Source organism: Petaurus breviceps, unplaced genomic scaffold (genome assembly GCF_028583685.1).
Source record: "Petaurus breviceps papuanus isolate PSGF00001 unplaced genomic scaffold, PetGlider_PUasm1.0 90696, whole genome shotgun sequence".
Taxonomy (NCBI): Eukaryota; Metazoa; Chordata; class Mammalia; order Diprotodontia; family Petauridae; genus Petaurus; species Petaurus breviceps.
The window spans coordinates 3,586,492-3,607,869 of record NW_027187314.1 but is presented as its reverse complement, the minus strand read 5'-3'; the positions used below and the strand labels follow the sequence as shown (position 1 = coordinate 3,607,869).

The following is a 21,378-nucleotide window of genomic DNA, read 5'->3' as shown; positions in this document are numbered from 1 at the left end:
TTCAAGCCTAAAACCACACTTCCAGGTAGCCCCCCTTGGGCTATTTCCCAGTGAATTATGGGCAATACACCTGCGCAGTTGACATTAAAAGTGCATGTTCTTTTAAGCACTGACCACTCCTTAACTCCTCCCTAATCACACCCTTAGTCACCTAGTTAGCATAATTGATATCTGATTTACTGTCTTGACTCCTTAAAACTATACCTGTGACTTCTTTAAGTTTGCAGGTTCCCTAAGAACCCCTTCCCGCTGTAAAGTGTAACAAACTTTTAAAATCTTGACTTCAAAGTTTTCTTGGGCCTAGTGAATTCCTTCCAGACTCAGGGACTCCGGTCATCTATTAGAGCCTCCACCCCTCTTCCCCCTGCCTATAACCTATTGCCATTCCCCCATCAGTAGTACCAGTAGTAGTCATTAAAAATCTTTATATTAGCTTAGGTTTTCATTTTAGTATCCCTAATCTACTCCAGAAACATCCATCTGTCAGGCTTGGAGAGAAACAGAACACTCAGGTGGAGACTTGAGGTTCAATATAAGGCTTTCCTAAGAAAGTTAAATGATTTTACTTCATGTATTCATAGTCTATTCAGTCTCTGGGGAAAGGAGGAGAAAGAAAGCCTCTACCCCCTTGCTAGAAGTTTGAGGGACATTTGACAGCCCCAAGAAACACATAAAAAAAGAGAGTAGGAAAGAGAAAATCAAGCCAAGTCAACAATTATTTATTAAGAATTAACTATAAAGTGGTGAAAGTGAAGCCAAGATGGTCAATTAGAGGCAGCACTTCAGGAAACTCAACATTTCCTTCCAATTTTAAAATAATACCTCAAATCAAATTTTGGAGTGACAAGCCAACAAAAGCCCACAGTGATAACATTTTTTTTTACCTCTCTAAGACAATTTAGGAAGTTTGCAGGAGAGATCTGAGATACTGTGGTTGGAGGTAGCTTGGTGCCCACAGAACTCCAACACCTTGGAGGCACTTGAAGGCAGGCCCAATAGCTGCAGCAGTAACAGCTGATTTAAGAGCTCCCAACTCAGATATTTTAAAGGGGTCAAAAAAACTGGTCATAAAGAGATTATAGGGGTTTGCTGGAACTGGGAACAGCTGGTGCTGACTGGCAACTCTATTGTTCATACAGAGTTCTGATTCACATTTCCAGGATTGAGAGATGTACCTGTTATTGATCACTAGGGAGCAGGGACCCTGATTACAATTCCAAGGAAGAAAGATGCACAAGCACTTGCTGCTGCAGGAGAGCAGGGGACCTGGTCAGAGTTCCAGGGCCAAGAAGAGCATTACTGCCTCTGCTGCAGTGGCCCTTCCAGAGTGGAGGCCAGAAAAAGTGACCACACCTCTCTCTGGATCGCAGCACTTTGGAAGCACCAAAAACTTACAGATCCCCGAACTAGCTCTGAAAACAGCAGCACAAAAATGCCTAAAGCTTGGTGAGGTCCAACTTTAATATAAAATGAAAAATCAAGAAACAGCCAGAGTGAAAATTGCAATGAGCCAATAACAAAAAAGAACTAGATTATCTAAAGCTACTAGGATGGAAGGGAAGACCAAGACAGAAAATCAGAAGACAACAATTTGAAAATAGCTAAAACCCAAGACTTAGAGAAACAGAAGCCCAACAAGAATTCTTGGAAGAGTTAAAAAAAAACAGGTAAGAGTGGTAGAGGAAAAAAAATGAGTGATGCAAGAAAATTATGGAAAGAGAATTAACAGCTTGATAAAAAAAATCAAAAATTTTGGAGAAAATAACATCTTAAAATACAAAATTGACCCCAAAGTCATAAAAAGGCAAAAAATTCAAGGAGAAAAAGAACTCCTTTAAAAAGCTAATTAGGCCAAATGGAAAGAGATACAAAAGCTCAATGAAGAAATTAAAAAAAAAAAAAGGTTAGGATTCAGCAAGTCCAATCTAATCACTCCATGAGACATAAAGAAAAAATAAAATTAAATGAAAACAATGAAAACAACCAGAAGAAGCTACTGAACTATCTTATTAGAAAAAAATAACCAAGAAAGTAGATTGAAGAGTTATAACTTAAGAATTATTGGACTACCTGAAAGTCAGGATAAAAATAAAAAAAATAAGCCTAGAAATTAATTCTCAATAAATTATCAAGGAAAACTGCCCCAATATTCAAGAACCAGCAGGCAAAATACAAAGTGAAAGAAGCTACCATTCCTCTCCTGAAAGATATCCCAAAATGAAAATTCCATTGAATATCACAACCAAATTTCAGAGCTCCCAGTCAGGCAGAAAACACTGCAAGGAGCTGGGAAAAAACAACTCAAATATCACAGAGCTACAATCAGGATCACACAAGATTTAGCAGCTTACATTTCAATAGAGTGGGCTTAGAATATGATATTCCAGAAGGCAGAGGAGTTAGGATTATAACCAAAAATACTCTGCCCAGAAAAAAACTGGGTATAATACTTCCAGGAGAAAAATTAATATTTATTGAAATAGAAGAGTTTTATGCATTCCTGATGAAAAGACCAGAGCTGAGTAGAACATTTAACATTTAAATACAAGATTCAAGAGAAGCATAAAAAGGTAAACATGAAAGAGAAATCATGAGACACAATGAAGTTAAGCAGTTTACATTGCTATATGGGAAAACAATACATGCAATTCCAATAATTCCATTATTAGGGCAGATAGAAGTGAGTCTATATGGAAAGAGTGCATGGATGTGAGTGAGTCAGCTATGTTAGGATGATCTCAGAATAAATTAAGGGCTGAGAAAGAGGGATATACTGAGAAGAGGTAAGGGAGGTAGAATGAGGGAAATTATCTCACATTAAAGATCTGTACAAGGAAGAACTTTCACAGTTGCAGGAGATACTTGAACCTCAGTTTCACTGGAATTGGTTCAAAAAGGGAAGAATAAGTATGCAAATGTACAATTGTACACAAACACAAACATTCAGTTCGGTATAGAAATTTCTTACCCAACAGATAAATAAGGGGGTAAGAGCATGTGAGAAGGGATAGGGCAGGATATTCCATGAGATGGCAGATCAAGGGCAGCAGTGGTTAGAAACAAAATATTCTTTTTAAGATTGACATGATAAAAAGAGAGAAAAGGATAAACAAACAAAAATAGGATTAGGGGAAATACACAGTAATCATAAGTGTGAACGTGAATGGGATGAGTTAACTCATAAAATGGAAGTGGAGAACAGAATGTATTAGTAACCATAATCCAACAATATATCATTTAAAAGACATAAGTCTGAAACAGAAAGACACACAGAGAGAGTTAAAATATGAAGATGGAGTACAATCTATTTTGATTTAGCTAAAGTAAAAAGGCAGGAGTAGCAGCCATGATCTTAGACAAAGAAAAACTAAAAATAGATCTAATTAAACGGGATAACCAAGGAAACTATATTTTGATAAAAGGTACATAGACAATGGAGTAATATAAAAAATTACAAGTTTCTCTGATAAAGTTCCCTTGTCTCAATTATATAGGGAACCCAGTCAAAGGGTATGAACAGGTGGTTTTCAGAAGACCTCAAAGCTATCTATAATCATATGAAATAATCCTCTAAATCCCTAATGATTGAAGGAATGCAAATGAAAACAATTCTAAGGTACCCCCTCACACCTAGCAGAACTGACAAATGGTAGAAGGGAAGAGGGAAAACAAGTGCACTAATAAACTGTTGGTAGAGTATTGTGAACTGGTCCAACCATTTTAGAGAACAATTTGGAACTATGCCAAAAGAGCTATAAAACTTAGCATACCCTTTGGCCAAGCAATACCACTAGGTCTGTATTGGAAAGAGATCAAGGGAAAAGGAAAAGGGCCCATATGTACAAAAATATACCAACTCTTTTTGCGGTGGCAAAGAATAAGAAATTGAAGGAATTCTGTTCAATTGGGTGGTGACCAAACAAGTTGTGGCATGTGATTGTGATGGATTACTATTGTGCTATAAGAAGTTATGAGGGGGATGGTTTCAGAAAAAATAGGCAAAGACCTATGTGAACTGATGAAAAGTAAAAGTAAGCAAAACTAGGAGATCAGTGTGCATAGTAATAGCACTATTGTAATTATGATAAACTGTGAAAGACTGAGCTAATACAATTAACACAATGATACAAGAAAATTCCAAAGGACTTATGATGAAAAATGTTCTCCACCTCTAGAGAAAGAACTGATGAACTCTGAGTGCAAATTGAAGTTTAGTTTCCTCTCTTTGTTTTTCTTGCTTTTGGGGGGTATAACGTGGCTAAGATGGAATATATGTTTATCATGATTTCATAGGTATAACTTATGTACTGCTAGCCTTTTGGTGGGGAGCAGAGGGGAAAGAAAGAGGGAGAGAATTTTGAATTTAATTTTTTAAATTTAAAAATAAATAAAAAATATTTTAAAAGAAAAATAATATACTTTGAGTACCATGCTAAATCCAGGATATGTACAAAAATGCCAAAAACAAAGTCTCTTACCTGCCCTCAAAAAGGTCACCATCAAAGATGCAAACAAGTATGTACAAAGAAGATATAACCAAGACAAATGAGGGTTGATATCAGAGAAAAGGAACTAAGAGGAAAAGGTCCCTTACAAAAGATATGGCTTTAGCTGAGACACGAAATAAGCAAGGTTAGCCAAGAGAAGAAGAGGGGTGAAGATTTCTAGGCATGGGGGACAAATAGTGAAATCTCCCAGCTTCAAGAAATGGAGTGTCTTATATGAAGAATAGCAGAAGAGGAAATGTCACTGAATCACAGAGTAAATGGAAAGGAAGAAGGAAAGTGTAAGAATCCTGAAAAGAGAGCCAGGGCACAGGTTATGAAGGGCCTTAAAAGTCAAATGGAGAATTTTATATTTGATTCTGGAGGCAACTGAGAGTCATAGAAGTTGTTTTGTTGTTTTTTTTTTTTTTTTTAAAAAGGTGTTGATGTGCACTTTAGGAAGATTAATTTTGTAGCTGAGAGGAGGTTGCAATGGAATAGGGAGAGCCTTGATGAGGGAGACCAATGAGCAAAGTCCAGAATTAGTACATGTATGAAATGATTAAGGCCTGCACAATAGTGGTAGCAGTCTCAGAAAAAGAAATGTGGCAAATATAAGAGATGTCAAGAAGTTAGAAATGACAGAACTTGGCAACTCATTGGATCATAGAGGTAAAGAGAAAACGAGAAGTAAAGAATATCTGAACTGTGAACCTAAATGTTAAGAGGAGACTGAAAACCTCAACAGTAATAGGGAAAATAGAAGGAGAGGAAATTTTGGGGAGAAACACGAGTTCAGCTTTGAATTTTTTAAGTTTGAGATTTCTATCTGAGACTAGAGATCAGGAAAGGCTACATAAAGAGCTCTGAGAGCAATCATAATAAAAAAAATTTAAATCCATGCGAAAGATTGGCAAATAAAATAGCATAGAGGAAAAAGAGAAGAAGGGATGGGACAGAGCCCTGGGTAACATCTAAAGTTAGTGGGTGTGACCTGGAGGAAGTTCCGGCAAAGGAGACTGATAAGGAAGAGAACTCAGAGACAGTAGTGTAATGAAAATGGTAGAGAAAAGTTTATATCAAGGAGAATAAGGGGACCAACAGTGTCAAAGGATGTAGAAAGGTCAAGAAGGATGAGTACTGACAAAAGGCCATCAGATTTCTAAATTAAGAGATTATTTCAAATCTAGAGTAAGCAATTTCAGTTGACTGATGAAGCCAGAAACCAGAATGCAGAGAGTTACTAAGAAAGTGAGAAGAAATATAAGTGCTGTTAATAATTCTAGACAGCATTGTCAAGCAGTTTAGTCATAAAAGGAAGAAGAGATATAAGATGAAAGCTAACAAGGATGGGAGGATAAAATGACAGTTTTTGATGATGGAAAAGATGGGTATGTGTGTGGGCATATGGAAGTAGCTGGAAGACAAGGAGAGAGTGAAGATCAGTGAGAGAGTAGGGATGATATTAAGAACAATCTGATAGAGAAGACAGGTGGAAAGGAGACACTTGTGTATATAGAGAGATCTACTTTAGCAAGGAGAAAAGCCAACTCTTTATGAGATAGAATTGAAGGAGATAGTAATGAAAGACAATTGAGTGGGATGAAATAAGTAATAGGGGCTAAAATAGAACTCCCAGTAAATATTCTCAGTTGCTGTTGTTTTCAGTTAAGTATGGTACAAAGTTTTCTGCTGAGAAAGGTTCTATAAGAAAAGTAGAATTTTTATTTTCTCCTTTTATAGATTACTTAATGGGACACTTTTCCTGGCTTAGCGCCTAACCTTTAACACATACTTTCAGTTCCAAGGACCAATCAGAATTTGTTGCATTATTACAAAGTATAATTCTTTATCAGTGAGCATACAAGCACTTGTCCAGGCCAGCACAGTCCAGAGCTCATATTTATCCCCATAGAAAGTATCATTATCTAGCAAATCAGGGTATCTTCCTCAATCACTCCTGCCACAGGAATATTTTTTTTGGTATAACTATGTTCTTTTTATATGATTGAATTTCATTGAAATTCTTTAGGAAAAGGAAAAAAGTCAATTTTTTTTCAGTGGATTGGGGCAAAACCAGAGAATACTATAATCAATGAATACATGTGCATTGCACACACACACACACACACACACACACACACACACCAAAAACAAACAAACAAAATAACTCTAAGACCAAGGATACTTAACCTGAAAAATCCCCAAGGGTTCATTAGATAAATTTCAAGGGGACCCTGAAAATGGATGAGAAAAATATGTTTTTAGCAATCTTTGTTTTCCTTTGCAATCCTATGGATTTTATTTTAGTGTAGCCAGGTTGTTCAGTGGATAGAATGTTGGAACTGGAATCAGGAAGATTCATCTCCCTGAGCTTAAATCTGGCCTCAGGCACTTACTAGCTCTGTGAACCTAGGCAAGGCACTTAATCTTGTTTGCCTCAGTGTCCTAACCTGTAAAATAAGCTAGGGTAAGAAAAGGTAAATGATTCCAAAACCAAACCAAATGGGGTCACAAACAGTCAGACACAACTGAACAAAAAGTATTTGGTTTTATGCATTTAAAAACATTCTGAAAGGGGATCTGAATTCTTCATCAGACTTCCAAAGATATCCATGACACAAAAAAGATTAAGAATTTCTTCCTTGGATTAAAGAGAGGAGTATTACTACCTACAAAAGGAATATAGCAAGGAGAAAGGGGCAACCTACTACTGAAAGTCATAAAGCATGTATTATGCCAGAGTGATCTTTGGTATGGGTGGACAAAAAGTTGATGTGAATCAGTCAATGAATATCAGTATTTAATATGTATTACTGAGGAGTATCAGGAAAGTGGACAACAATGTCTTCCAAACTATATTTTTGAAGCAGCAGTCATTAGAAAAAGAAAGAGGGAATAAAAAAAAAACTACAGCCTATAAATTAAGACCTTAAATTTTAGAATATTTTCACAGTTGCAAATGTAACTTGTTTATAGGTATTTTTTTACACTTGTTTGTTGAGGAAGAATTACTTGCAGAACCATCATTAATGATATCAAGTTCAAAAAATTTAAATCAGATAAATGTATAGCAGTGACTTTTCCCTAAACAGAAATAAATCTACATCTGTAAAATCACTACATCACAAGAGTTCCCAACAAACACTGGACACTGGTATAAGAGCCTTTGTACAATTGAGGATTAGAACAAAATAAAATATTCTTAAAAGAAATTCAGAGCACAATAGTAGAAGCAAAAATGTTCATTTGGAATTAAGAAAACGGATTAAAAATAGTCTCTACAGATAGAAAAAAAAATCAGTTAATCACTAGAAATAAGCAACTATGAATTCTACTCCAGAGATAACTCATTAGTTTAGCTTCCCATGGTATAAAAGAAAATCCATGTTATTCAGTAATCAGTTATAACTAGATTCTCTTAAGCCATTAATTTCACTTGTTACATTCAACAATAATAAAAGGACTAATATTTTAACTCATCATTCACAAACACACACAACCACACATACACACACACATACAAATTTCTCTCTGTTTATGTGTGTATAATACAATATTTTGAAGTTGTTATAGTGAACAGGAATAACACATAACTATATTACAATTTTTATTATACAGTAATAACACTGATAAGGAACTAACTATATTATGAAATATTCTTAATTTTTTAAATATAAAAATCTTATAAACATAAATTTTACAAATATTATAAAAATACTTATAAAATACAAAACATCTTTATGAAAGGTAGAGATAATGTAAAGATTTTTAGATATGAGAAAAAAGCATGGCCATGTTACAAAGTTATTTTAGTATTAGCTAAATATATAATTCAAAAACCAGAAAGTACTGTCAAAGAGAAAGGAGTTAAATTTCAAGATAAAAGAAAAGATCTAATGTCAAGGGTGGAGAAGGAGAGCAATTGAAATAATTCAGGATTATGCTGTATTCACCAGAAAATGTAGGAAAGGTTAGAAAATATAATCTAAATCTAAAATAAAATCTAAAAAGCAAAGGAGTTAAAGTTACAAACTAAAAGATATATCCTCCAAGCCTGAACCTAAAAATCACTAAGAAAAAAATGGATCTTCAACAAAAAGTAACAACTCTGAAATTATTCTTCCTCCTAAAAGATTTCTTAATACTACAGGAACTAAATTGCCAGTATAATTCTCTCCCCTACGTAATTCAAAATCCTTTTGGGATTTTGGGAATGGGAGAGATAAGATCAACTTCCTCTTGATTTTGGAAACCACACCTTAGCTTTATTTAAAAGAAACTATCTTTGGAAAAATATAGGAAGAAACATAAAATTCTCTTATATTCTCACTATGTTCAGATATATTTTACATATTTATAGTACACAAATAAGCCATACATGTGACCTTCTGAGTCAATGGTTTCTCAATAATCCATAAAGATTGTATAAGTGTCACAGTACTTTAGATTATATTGTTCAATAAATACCAAATCAGTATTCAGTTATTCTTCATGATTCTATTTCTTGACATGCTTTTTGTTTACACTTTGGCAATAATTATTTTCTGTTAAATAATTGCAGACTGTTTCAGTGATCCAAGGATTGAATGTTTTGAATAAACTAAATAAACATGTAACTGCCCTATTTTTGAGAGATAATTTATGTTCTCATCTTGTGACAATAGGTATGTGTTCAGTTAAGAAAGCTGGAATTAAACCTGATTTGAGAGAAATCTAGTAGAATATTTTTTTAAGGAACTCATGATATGAAGTGAAGCATTTTGGAAAAAAAATTGTGGACTTTATCTGGCCCCATAACTTATCAGTTCTGCAAGGAAACTAGAATATTAGTCACCTCTCTTGGAGTGACTTTCCTGTCATTAACTACTCAATTTTTTTGTTATTTTTCAGTAACTTGCAATTTGATGTATGGTAAATTCTCACATTTCATAGCACCTTATGCACCACCTATTTTCTTTTTCATAACAAACCTATAAATCCAGATAAGTAGTGAGAATACCATTATGTTTTTAAAGGTATGAACACTGAGTTTTAGGGAACTTAAATAGTGCATTCTTAGGTAAAGCAAATCATTATTGTTAGAACTGGAACTTTGACATATTTTAGTTCAAAATCTAGTATCTTTCCTCTATACCATGAATATATTATCTACCCATACTCTATCCTTTCATAATTTCACCAATCTCTACACCATTTCCCCATCTTTGAGTTTCAAAATCACTCTAGTATGCTGAAATTTACAGAAAATTTGCTTGGGATTTAAATTTTCATAATCACTGATTAGAATTTACTTTACTTCTTTTATCTCTCAAGAAGTAATATCTTGATTTGTAAGGCCTGACTTCTTTTTGAGCATGAAATTTCCCTCATTACTTACATTATTTAGGCAATATCTTTGATTTAGAATTAACCCTTGTCACTACATGCTGCTCATTTACTTCAAGGAACTAGAATGTAGCAAATAACAAAATAGTCTCAAAGTCATTGAAAATGCCACTTATTTATCTTTAAAGTTATTCATAAATTCTATCATCTTTGGACTATGAGATTTTGTGAAGATTTCAACTTGTCCAATGTATATTACTTATCATGTCTATATAAAGGTGTGTAAAACTAATACAAAAGGTCAACAATGAGTTTTCTCTTCAGGTGATCTTCACCGAATATCCAACCTTCCTTCAGTTTGTAAAGATATTCTGTGGTTGCCCAAAGTTTAAAATATCATTAATGCCTGAATTAGAGCAGTTAGTCACTACTTGAAGTCATTATATAGGCTATCACCAAAGGGATCTCTCAGAGTAACAATTTTTATATTCCTTAAAGCAAACCTGCATTAAAATTTATGAGTGTTATTACTTTATCATTTGGATGATAACATGTTTCAAAGTTTAAAGCATTGTATGTAAAGTTCTGTTACCATTATTAATTTCATCACTTCCAAAGACCTTTTGGATTTTTACAAGTTATTAAATTATATTTGATAAATATGAAATCTAGTTTTAAGTTGTGTATGTCCATAATTTGAAATTAGATTTCATATTTTATGCTAAATGAAAAAAAAAATATATATATATAATTATACATATGCCAACATCTATGATTTGGTGATGTTTTCTGCATGGAGTTCCCTCTATGAAAGCAGATTAGGAACTGTTCTGAAATTTTTAGTTACAAAGAGTTGTCTCAGGTACTTAATAATTAAATGTCTGTGATAATGTACAAAAAACAGAACAAGAATCTAAATTATTCTAAATCTGAAATAATTTTTCTCTCTACTATGCCATACAGTCTCTCTTAAATAATATATAAACAAATATTAATTAACATAGTTAAAGGGTATGATTATTGTTAAATTTTCCAGGCTTATGTTGGGTCTCTATGACATATAATGGTAGAAGCTGACATATGTTCACTATGCCAATCATTGATATTATTCCCTACTCTCCAAATTTTACGCACCAAATTTGAATCTACTTTATCAGTGTGAATGATGCATTTTTCTAAGATAATGGAAGATCTTTAAATTCAAGGACTGTTTGATGGTATGTTTTTGTCATTGTATTCCTAGAGCCCAGCACATCCCTAGAATTATTAAGTGCATATGCACTTAATAAATGCTGGTTGAACTGAATTGAGGGATACTTAGTAAGCTTAGGCCATCATAATGAAGCTATGAGTGAAGGGAGAAGGGTGGTTTCAAGCTGTGATCTGGAACTCAGAGCACAGCTATAACATTAAGCCCAAAAAATTCAGAAAGTTCAGTTGGCAAGACAAAGAGGCATAAAGTAGCCTGGAATGGCAGATTTCGAGTTGGAAAATAGGTATGGCATATGGTGAGGTCAAGAAACAGTCATGGAAGAGTACAAGGCATCAACTAATTATAGTTTGCCCTAACACAAGTCCCTACTCTAAGCAAGGTATTTTCATTACAATGGTATGTTATGTATCACTCATTTGTGTTCATGCCACTGTGGGTTCCATTTCCATCCCACTAAGACACCTTAATCCAAGGGCAAAGTTAGATGAGACTCCTGTGTGGGCTCTTGATGACTATGGTGCTTATTTGCTGCCAGTATTTGCCTTTAGTGGCAATCCTTAGCTGATTTATCATCTCTTTTTGAATATAGGATCAGTGGGTCTGATTATTCTTTGCTTTGCTCAGAATCCAGAGGCTTAAGCCTTTATTATACATTTATGGACAGTTAGAAGCATCTTAAGCTTGACGTCACCCTACATATGGTAATAGAAGGGGCTGCTAATTAGGGAAAAAAGTGTGTTGGGGAATTGCTTGTCCAGAAAAAAAAAAGAAGCTTTGGCAGCCAGGAGACAAGATATACCCCAGGACATATTTTGTACACATACTACAAGAGTGAAACTGCTGAAATATTAAGTAACTACCATGTAGATAAAGCAAAAAAAGCATGGCAATTTTGAAAGTAAGGTGTGGAATTTATTAAATACTTAGAAAAAATAAATGGTATCAAATGGAGATTCATAAATGGTATCTCACAGAGATTCATACATTTATATGCTGTTTTCTGTCCTACTATGTATATGAAAATTTTCTTTTTGGAGTGTAAGTTCAAATTTTTTTTAATGAAATTAATTTTTATAAAAAGGAAGAAATATTAGTGTATTCTATGAAGAACTGCTGATTTGCACTGCTAAATTCAGAGGTCAATGATCATGGTACTTATCCATGGGGAATGGCAAGAATAAGAGAAAGAACTACTATCCTATATTCTTTCCTTCCCATCCTTATTCATAGGGTTCAACCTATGAATAGCAGACCAAGAAAGGAACTGTGCTTGAAAATTCCTCATAATCTGTACTGTTAGTAGATAATAATAGTAACAAAGCTAATATTTATATAGTGCTTACTATCTGCCAGGCACTGGTGTTAAATGCTTTACAATCATTAGCTCATTCTATCCTCTCAACAACCCTGGGAGGAAGGTGTTATGACTATTCCCATTATTACAGATGTGGAAACTGAGGCAAAATAAGGTTGTGTCTTTTCCAGGGTTATAGGAATACTAAGTATGTGAGTTCAGTTTTGAAATAAAATCTTCCTGACTCCAGCCTATTGCTCAACTGTGCCACCCAGCTAGAGATTATGATATAACTATCTTTAAGATGATTTTATATTTTGTTATGATAATTTTTATTTTTAATTTATGAAATAAAACAAGCATTCCCAAAACATGGTAGAATAAAAAAGATGGTTGCACATGAAACTGCAAATCTACTATGCACAACTTGCTAATCCTTTCAAATATACAACAAAATTATTATGTAAATTACTTTTTTCTTCCCTTCCCCCAGAGATGCCTATCACCAGACTCAAATAAGTGTAGATAGATAGATAGATAGATAGAGAGAGAGAGAGAGAGAGAGAGAGAGATAGATAGATAGAATTATTTTATATATAATTCTATTTATCAGTTCTTCTGGATTCAGATAGCATCTTTCTTCACATGTTTTTTTTATTGTTAATTGGGGTACTTACACTATTCAAAATGACTTTGTTCAAAATCATTCTTAAAACAATATTGCTGTTACTATATACAATGGTCTCTTGGTTCTGATCATTTCACTCTTCATTTTTTCATGCAAGTCTTTCCATGTTTTTTCTAAAATAATTGAGTTTATCATTTCTTATAGCACAAAAGTATTGTATCACAATCATATACCACATGTTCAGTCATTCCCCAATTGATGGATATCCCTGCAATTTCCAGTTCTTTCTTACCATAAAAAGAGCTGCTATAAACATTTTAGAACATAGAGATTCTTTTCCTTTTCCCCTAGTTATCTTCACAAATATATAATTGTATGGTTATATTCATCTTTAAGATTATATTATATATTTAAGATAATATGCTCTTTTCAGTCATGACCAATTCCCCAAATGGGACTTTCTTGGCAAAGATACTGGAGTGGTTTACCATTTACTTCTCCAGTGGATTAGGTAAACAGGAATGCAGTGGCCTCAGTCACACAGCTAGTACTGAGGCTGCATTTGAATTCAGGTCTTCTTGACTCCAGGCCTAGCTCTCTATCCAGTAAGCCAACTAGCTGCCTCAAGAGCATGTGTGTGTGTGTGTGTGTGTGTGTGTGTGTGTGTGTGTATAAAATTATTCTATATATGCATTCTATCAAACTAGTCATCTTCACTTATATACTATACCTATCTGCTCTTCGTTAAAATTAGCAGTGGGGAAAATTAGGCTTTCTTTTCTTTTCCATATTATATTTCAAGATGTGTAAGATAATCTGAGGGAGAGATTGACAATCCTTCTTGCCCTCTAGATAGTCAATCAAAAAACTAATTGTCAATGGTCCTCCTCCAAAGATAACAATAAAAAAGAGAACATTTTCATTGGATAATCTGAAGTCACTCGTTCTCACTAACAAACCAGACACACACATATGTGTGCATGTATGTATGTGTGTATACACACACACATACATAATATACATTCTGTGGCCTCTATTTTATTTTTCTCTTGTCTACAAATCCCTCCCATACTATTTGAATTGGAATGGGGACTTGCAGATGAGGCAGTTTCTTATCTCAGGGTAGTAAATTATGTACAAATGAGAGCTTTTCTGTGGTCAGTCAGCAAGCAGGTTAGAGAGATGAAAAACAACTCAGCCACAAAGTTTACATATCTGAAGGCAAATCTTTGGGATGCAATCAGCTTGTCTGTGCTTCCAAACCTAGAAGAGAATATAATATGAAAGTCTACAGAGTGCATAACATTTGGGGAGATAATAAATAGAGGCAAAATCATTTTTTGATTTATAAAAGTTAGGTTAATTCAAGCATGCATTTCAGCAACTATTCCTGTCTGGTCTGTTAGTGAGAACAAGTGCCTTCAGATTGCCCAGTAAAAATGGTCTCGCTTTCATTGCTTTCTTTGGAGTAGGACCATTGACAATTTTTTTTTGATTGAATATCTAGAGAGCAAGAAGGATTGCCAACCTCTCCCTCACATGATTATCTTAAGCAACTTAAAATATAATATGGAAAAGAAAAGAGAAACCTCATTTTCCCCCACTGCTAATTTTAACAAAGATCAGATAGGTATAGTATATGAGAGAAGATGACTAGTTTTATAGAAGATCTAATAATCTTCAACTAAAGTTTTCCTTTAATCATTACCACAGGATCATTTTTATTTTTGATGCAGATAGCAATCTCTCTCCAGGGTTCAGAATCTAGAGTCATATAAAACAAATTATACAAGTCTTATTCTAATATTTTATAGGTGGAGGCATGAGATAGATTGTAAGAAAAGCTAAAAAGTCTAACAAAAGATTTACTAGTGCAATAACATTGTAAGTTATGTGCTTATATGTGGAAATTAATCTTAATAACATGCATATAGTTATGTAGGTGGGAAACATGTCAAGAGAATGAGGACATTCTCCAAAGTATATCTGGGCATTTTTTTTATAAGGAAAAAGAATCTAATATAAGGGCTATATTTTAAAAACTTGCCTGAGGTAGCCTATTTGGGCAATCATCTATATTTGCAGTAACTTAGACTTTATAATCTCCCTTTCAAATACTAAAATAGGCTATTAGTCTAGTATGTAGAACAGTACAGAACCTAAGTCTGCATGTGTGTACATAGTATTATACCTTTATATGTATATAGATATGTACATACATCTATGTAATAAATACACATATAATTTTCTACATATACATATATTAGAATACCTGAACAAAGGGTATAAAAATGAACCTTCATAAATTTCCTTCTCAAACATTAGAAGACTAAATGAAGGATTAACCCATTATAACTTTCTTAAGTTAACTAGGCCCTTCCTTTTCAGTAACAAAGAAAAATTATCAAGCAAAACAATAGCCTGAAAAACATTATTCCAGTTAAACCTTAATTTCAACATGTCCCATAAGGGAATGTAAAAGGGATTTTGAAGAAAGAAAGTGACGAAAAAGGAAAGGTCTCTTTTGAAAGATCCATTGAGTCATCATTTCTACTGATCATGGTGGGGCATCCTATAGACCTCGGGTTAAGAACATCTGCAATGGAAGATTATCTTTGTTCTTTATTATTTGTGAATTATAAATAATTTTGAGGCTATCCAACTTTTCAGAAACTTTATCATTAATTAATTTCATCATCTAAGGTTGTTCTGAGCACATCAGGTAGCCCAAAATGATCTGTGTCCTTTATAGATCCTCAGTGAGGATGTGGCTATTTTGTGAGAGACTGAGCTTCACGTTTATGGATGCCCAATACTCTGATTCATTTTGTTGATTTTTCTATCAATTTTTTTCAAATTTTAATTAAACAATTCCATTCACTAACTTATATTGTGGCAACCTATGATTTATTTTCAGAAACATTCCTTGCTTTCAGAGTGCCTAGAACATGAGTTAGCTTTCTGGGGTTATATAGTTGAGGTGGGACCCAGTCCATTAGGTTCATTGTGAAGGAATGTATCTTTTCAAGATGAGGTGATTATTACAAAGATACTTTCCAAATTAGGTTTTTTCCCATTATCTTTCAACCAGTTATTGACGTCATTGTTCAAAGTATTTTCCGGAATCCACAGGTCAAATAGGAACATCACAAATTGACCTGGGGAATGTCTCTCTACTCTTTGAAGGTGAGATCTACATCCAGAATAATGAGGGTGAATGTAGCAAAATCTTAACAATAGTTTGCTTACTCAAGTTGCAAAAAAAAAAAATACAGCCTCAATCCCAGTCATGAAGCAGGTACCTCAAATCTGTAAAAGTTGCATTCTCACCAGATGAAAGGCAATGAAGAGAACACTGCATGTCCTATTGACTTTATCTTCATATAAATGAGCTGAAGTTGCCTTTGGCAATAAAAGCAAAGCTGAACCAATGGGATATGGATTTTAGACTGTTCTTCAAAAGTATTTGAGTAGGGGGTTAAGGAAACTAATTGTCCACTAAGATTAAGTTTAGGCGTGTAAGCCTATCAAATCTCATGAAATAATTGCCATTTGCCTTTTAATGTATTTCTTTATTATGAGTTTGAATTACCTATCATACCAATCTCTGACAGAAACTGGAAATTGAATCACAGATATGAATAATGATCCACATTTTATTCAGTATACTCTCTAATAAGCCAAAGAATTCAAGTAAATATTGAGAGTCATCAAAGCAGTGAGTCACTTAGGGAGCTACCACAATAAAAGTCAACTTGCAGAACAGCAGCATTGTGTCTAAGCCAGCATCACAAATAAGCATCCTCTGAATGGATTTCTGAGGCATACAAAGCCCTATTTACTACCCAAATTAGAAAATTTGAGAGGTACCCAGACAGCCTTAGGTAAATTGTAAAGTGGGCAAAGTTTGTCTTAAGCATTCTTCCAGGGATTTCCCCAACATCACTTATGTTTAGAACCCTTTCCCAAATGCCCTTAAGTACTCAGTCATGTTATCGTGTCCTCTGTCCAGGGAACCAAATGGTGGTACCCAACCAGGTCAGGCACTTCATCTTTTCCTGCCTTGCTAATCCCTCTAAAGATTATCTATATAGATCCTTTGGCTCTTAAAAAAAGTGTTCTGAATCTTTCTTGTGTCATGGACCCTTTGAACAGCCTGGTGAAATCAATAAATTCACAATAATGTTTTAAAATACATAACATAAAAACATAAGATTACAAAGGCAAAGCACTATCTTCTAATATTGTTATCAAAATATGTAATATTTTTTAGTTCAAAGACACCAAGTTGATGACCACTCTCCTGATATTTGCTTATGTTGATAATAATGTATGGGGGAGGGGTAGTATTAATCTCAAAAAGGAATCTCCACTAATTTTCAATCAGTTAATCTCTCATCCAGTTATAGTACTCCTCTTTTCAAGATTCTATTACACATATTTTATGCCCTAGGGGATAGAGATAGGGACTGGTCCATGATTTCATTAATATAAGTAACCATATGGTGAGGAAACTACCACTGGGAACTTCTCTGCAATTTGTAATTTTTAAAGCAAGAACAATAAGAGATTATATTACTTGCCTCAGTGTCACACAGTCAATATGTATAAGAGAAGGGACTGAAACCTAAATCTTCCTGACTCTTTTTTTAAACCATTGTTTCATGCAGCCACCATTTTATGCCCTTGTGTACTTAAAGTGTATTGTTCCTTAGGAATGCCCTGAAGAAGTCACTCTAATGCCAAGGATTTCTGGTATTGTTGAGAAGAGGTATTTTTGGTATCCTGATATGTGGGCATAACTCTTCATTAAGCTTTCCTGAGGAAAACTGAAAATGGAAATGACTTAGTAGTGTTAAGTGCAGACAATGAAATAGAGTATAAATTAGGTCTGATTCTTTGGAATGTATCTATAGAGTCTCTAATGAAGAATTTCAGTTAAGATGAATATTTCATGTCTACCTACATATTCAAAAACACCTGGTTATTTTGATATTAGTTGTACTTTATAAGTTATTTTTGTAATATCCCCCACCGCCCCAAAATGGAACTCTTTTTAACATGATCTTTTGAGGATTATTAGCCTACATTCCTAGAATTGACCTCCACCCATTCTGGAGTCCATAATAGCATGTCTAAAGCCATGCTTGTGACCACAAGGCACCCAATCACATGACTGACTTGAGGATCATGAATAGCTCTTGTTTGCTATATGATCAGCTAATTAAGCCACATAAGAAAAAGAAGATGATAGTTTCTGTAGTGATAAGTTAATACCATTATTTTAGTCTCCCAGTGTTAATATCTCAGTATATTTTTGACTCCTCATTTTCATCCTACTATCAAAGTATTTTCCAGAATCCACAGGTCAAATAGGAACATCAAAAATGGCCCCAGGGAATGCCTCTCTTCTCTTTGAAGGAGAGATCTACATTCAAAATAATGAGGGTGAATGCAGCAAAATCTTAACCTGCTATAGCTTACCATTCTTACATTTTAAATTTCTCTTGAATATGGCCCCTTCTCACTAGTGACCACTAAAATTCAGGTCCCTATTACCTCTCATCTCAACCATTATAATGACCTTTGAAGTGGTCTCCTTGCTACAAGTCTCTCCTCACTATATTCCATTCTTCATGCTATTACCTAAGTGACTTTCCAAAATTGCAGATCTGATCATGTCACTTCCTTGCCCAATAAACTTCACTGCTTCCTGGAGAATAGAATGTGAACTCCTCTATTTGGAGGTTAAAAGTTCATCATAACCGAGGTCTAACTCTCCTCTTTGGTTTCAGAGATTACTTTCCTTCTTTCAGTCCATACTCTAACGAAACTGACCTCCTTTCTTGCTGTTCTTCCCACAGTCTTCCATTTGCAGACTCTGTACCTTTGCATTGCTATCCTGCATAATTGGAAAGCACCGCCTTCTACCTTTGCTTTGTCTTCAAGATGCAACTCAACTACTTGCTTCTATACAGTGTGATCTTATTGAGAGCGAGTATTGTTTTGGGCTTTCTTGTATCCCCAGCACTTTTCACAGTGCTAGACATAATAAATGTTTGCTGACTCCACTTGACTAATCCACCCAAGTGGTAGTGCATTGTATTCATTTTGTAAAATGTAACAACAACAACAATAATAGCAGCTAACATTTATAGTATTTAATATGTGCCAGGCACCATGGCACCAGTCACCACTTTATAATTATTATTTTATTTAATACTAAACGACAACCCTCAGAGGTAGGTGCTATTATCATCTCCATTTTACAGGTGCTGAAACTGAGGCAAATGAAGGTTAAGTGACTTGTGTAAGATCACACAGCTAGTAAATGTTTGAGGCCACATTTAAACTTGGGTTTTCCTGACTCTAGGCCCAGTGTCCTAGCCACTGTACAACCTAGACGGACCATCTTCTACACATGTTGTCCTCCATGCTAGAAGGCAAGTTCTTGCAAATTCTGTTTTATTTTTGTCTTCATAATTGAAACACAAGGGGCAACTTGGTGGTGCAGTGGATAGAGTACCAGTCCTGGAGTCAGGAGGACCTGAGTTCAAATCCGACCTCAGACACTTAACACAAAAACTAGCCATGTGACCTTGGGCAAGTCACAACCCCAGTTGTCCTACCTTTTCCCCTCTAAAAAGCCAAAAAACCAAAAATGAAAACAAAAATAAAAACATAATTGAAACACAGAGCAGTGGAGCTGGCCTGTGAAAGATTCTTAATAAATGATTACTGATTGATAGTGTTCCAGTAACTAGGAAATAAAAGCATACCACATTAAGATTTAAAAAATAATTCAGCAAAGTAGAATTATGTATAGAGCTCTATTTTTGACACTAAGCAAAATATATTTACATATAGTGCTAACCCTAAACAAATGGAATTTACAATTTAGGAGAGGTACATAGCATATAAATAGAAAATTATAATATAAAATAATAAATACTGGTATTAAGAGGTGAAAAACAAAATTCAATGTGAGTTCATAAGGGAAATGTTGCAAGTATCTGGGAAAGCTTCAGGGAGAAAATGGCATTTGAGCTTTATAAGATGTATAAATAAAAAGAATTCAGAGTAGAGCTGAGGGCATTAATTTATTAAAAATGCATGGTATCCAAAAACTTAGTGCAGTTTAAAACTGTACTAAAATTTTGGGGACTCACAGTATAGGTCCAAAGTTCAGAGAAAGGGTTAATGAGATTTAAGAATCATATGCTCAGCAAATTTTAATATTAAAATATCTAGTGCAACTTTTTATTTTATAGAAAAAAGAAACTGACTCTGAAAGATGTTAAGTGACTTATGTAAGATCACATGTTCCCACGTGACAAAGTAATGATTTAAACAAGTTCTGTGATAGGTGAAATCTGAAATAACTGAAGAAACATAGGTTAGCTTCTGAGCTTCTGGACCCTCTCAGCTTCACCATTGACCTCGAGTATAGAAGGAAACAGATTTTTATGAATTAAAAGATAAAAATTAACAGGATATAAACCAGGATACAAGATTAGGTAATCTGATTTCGAACTGGAGGAAAGTTTAGGGACTTTAAAATTTGGTAGAGGGGTCAGTAATTTAAGGGATTTGGAAAGGGTGTGGGAGGCAGAGTGATCATGTAGATTTTCCTGGATGTGAGTAACCAGGTGTAATTTATAGGAAAACAATATTAGGTCTCAAAATGTAGTCAGTTTTACAGGATCAAATCAGTTTGGTTCACAAAATTCCCATGATTCTATCAGTTCCTATGGTTGGAAATCTAAGGCTCTATTTTGTCATGCTACTTTCTATAAGGATCCAGTGTATAGTCCAATTTGGCTATGTGCTACATAGAGTGTGGAGAAGGCAATTATATAAAATGATCTGATGTCCGGTTGTAGAGTGCCTTTAATGCCACGCCAAAAAAAAAGGATTCAGTTTCATTTCATAGAGGCCACTAGTAAGGCCAAAAATGTCTTAAGAACTAAAGATTAAAGGAGAACATCAAGAATCAGGATAAGAGTGGAAGGAAGAACTGAATTAGTATTTTGTGGATTCAATCTGTCACTCCTCTCCAAGGAAATTAGTATGTTTTGTTAAGGATGCAACCTCTTCAGTCAGGAGGAGACATAAGGGATGGCCAGATAGCTAAACAGCACCCATCCCAGAAGTAAGCAGAAAAGTATGGTGTTTTTTTCTTGAATCCCTCAATAATATTGCAGGTCTGTGAGAGAGTAGGATAAAAAAGAATGGAGGTAAGGAATAGGGATAGGGAAATTATAAGGTGGGACCAGAAAAAGAAGAGAAAGTAAAATAAAACAAAAGTCCTAGGATGGGCATATATGTCTGTGGCAAGAGATTAGTTTTATTTGAGGAGAATGGGTATAATGAAAACCCCTTTTCTTGTGCAAGAGTTTTAAATCCAAGGATTGCTTCCTTTCTCAGGCAT

General features: G+C 34.4%; 1 pseudogene; it reads left to right on the top strand.

Annotated features, from left to right (window-relative positions):
• The first annotated feature begins 1,229 nt into the window (after positions 1–1,229).
• The window catches only part of LOC138144327 (HAUS augmin-like complex subunit 2 pseudogene), a 93,039-nt pseudogene continuing 72,890 nt past the window's right edge, over positions 1,230–21,378 (top strand).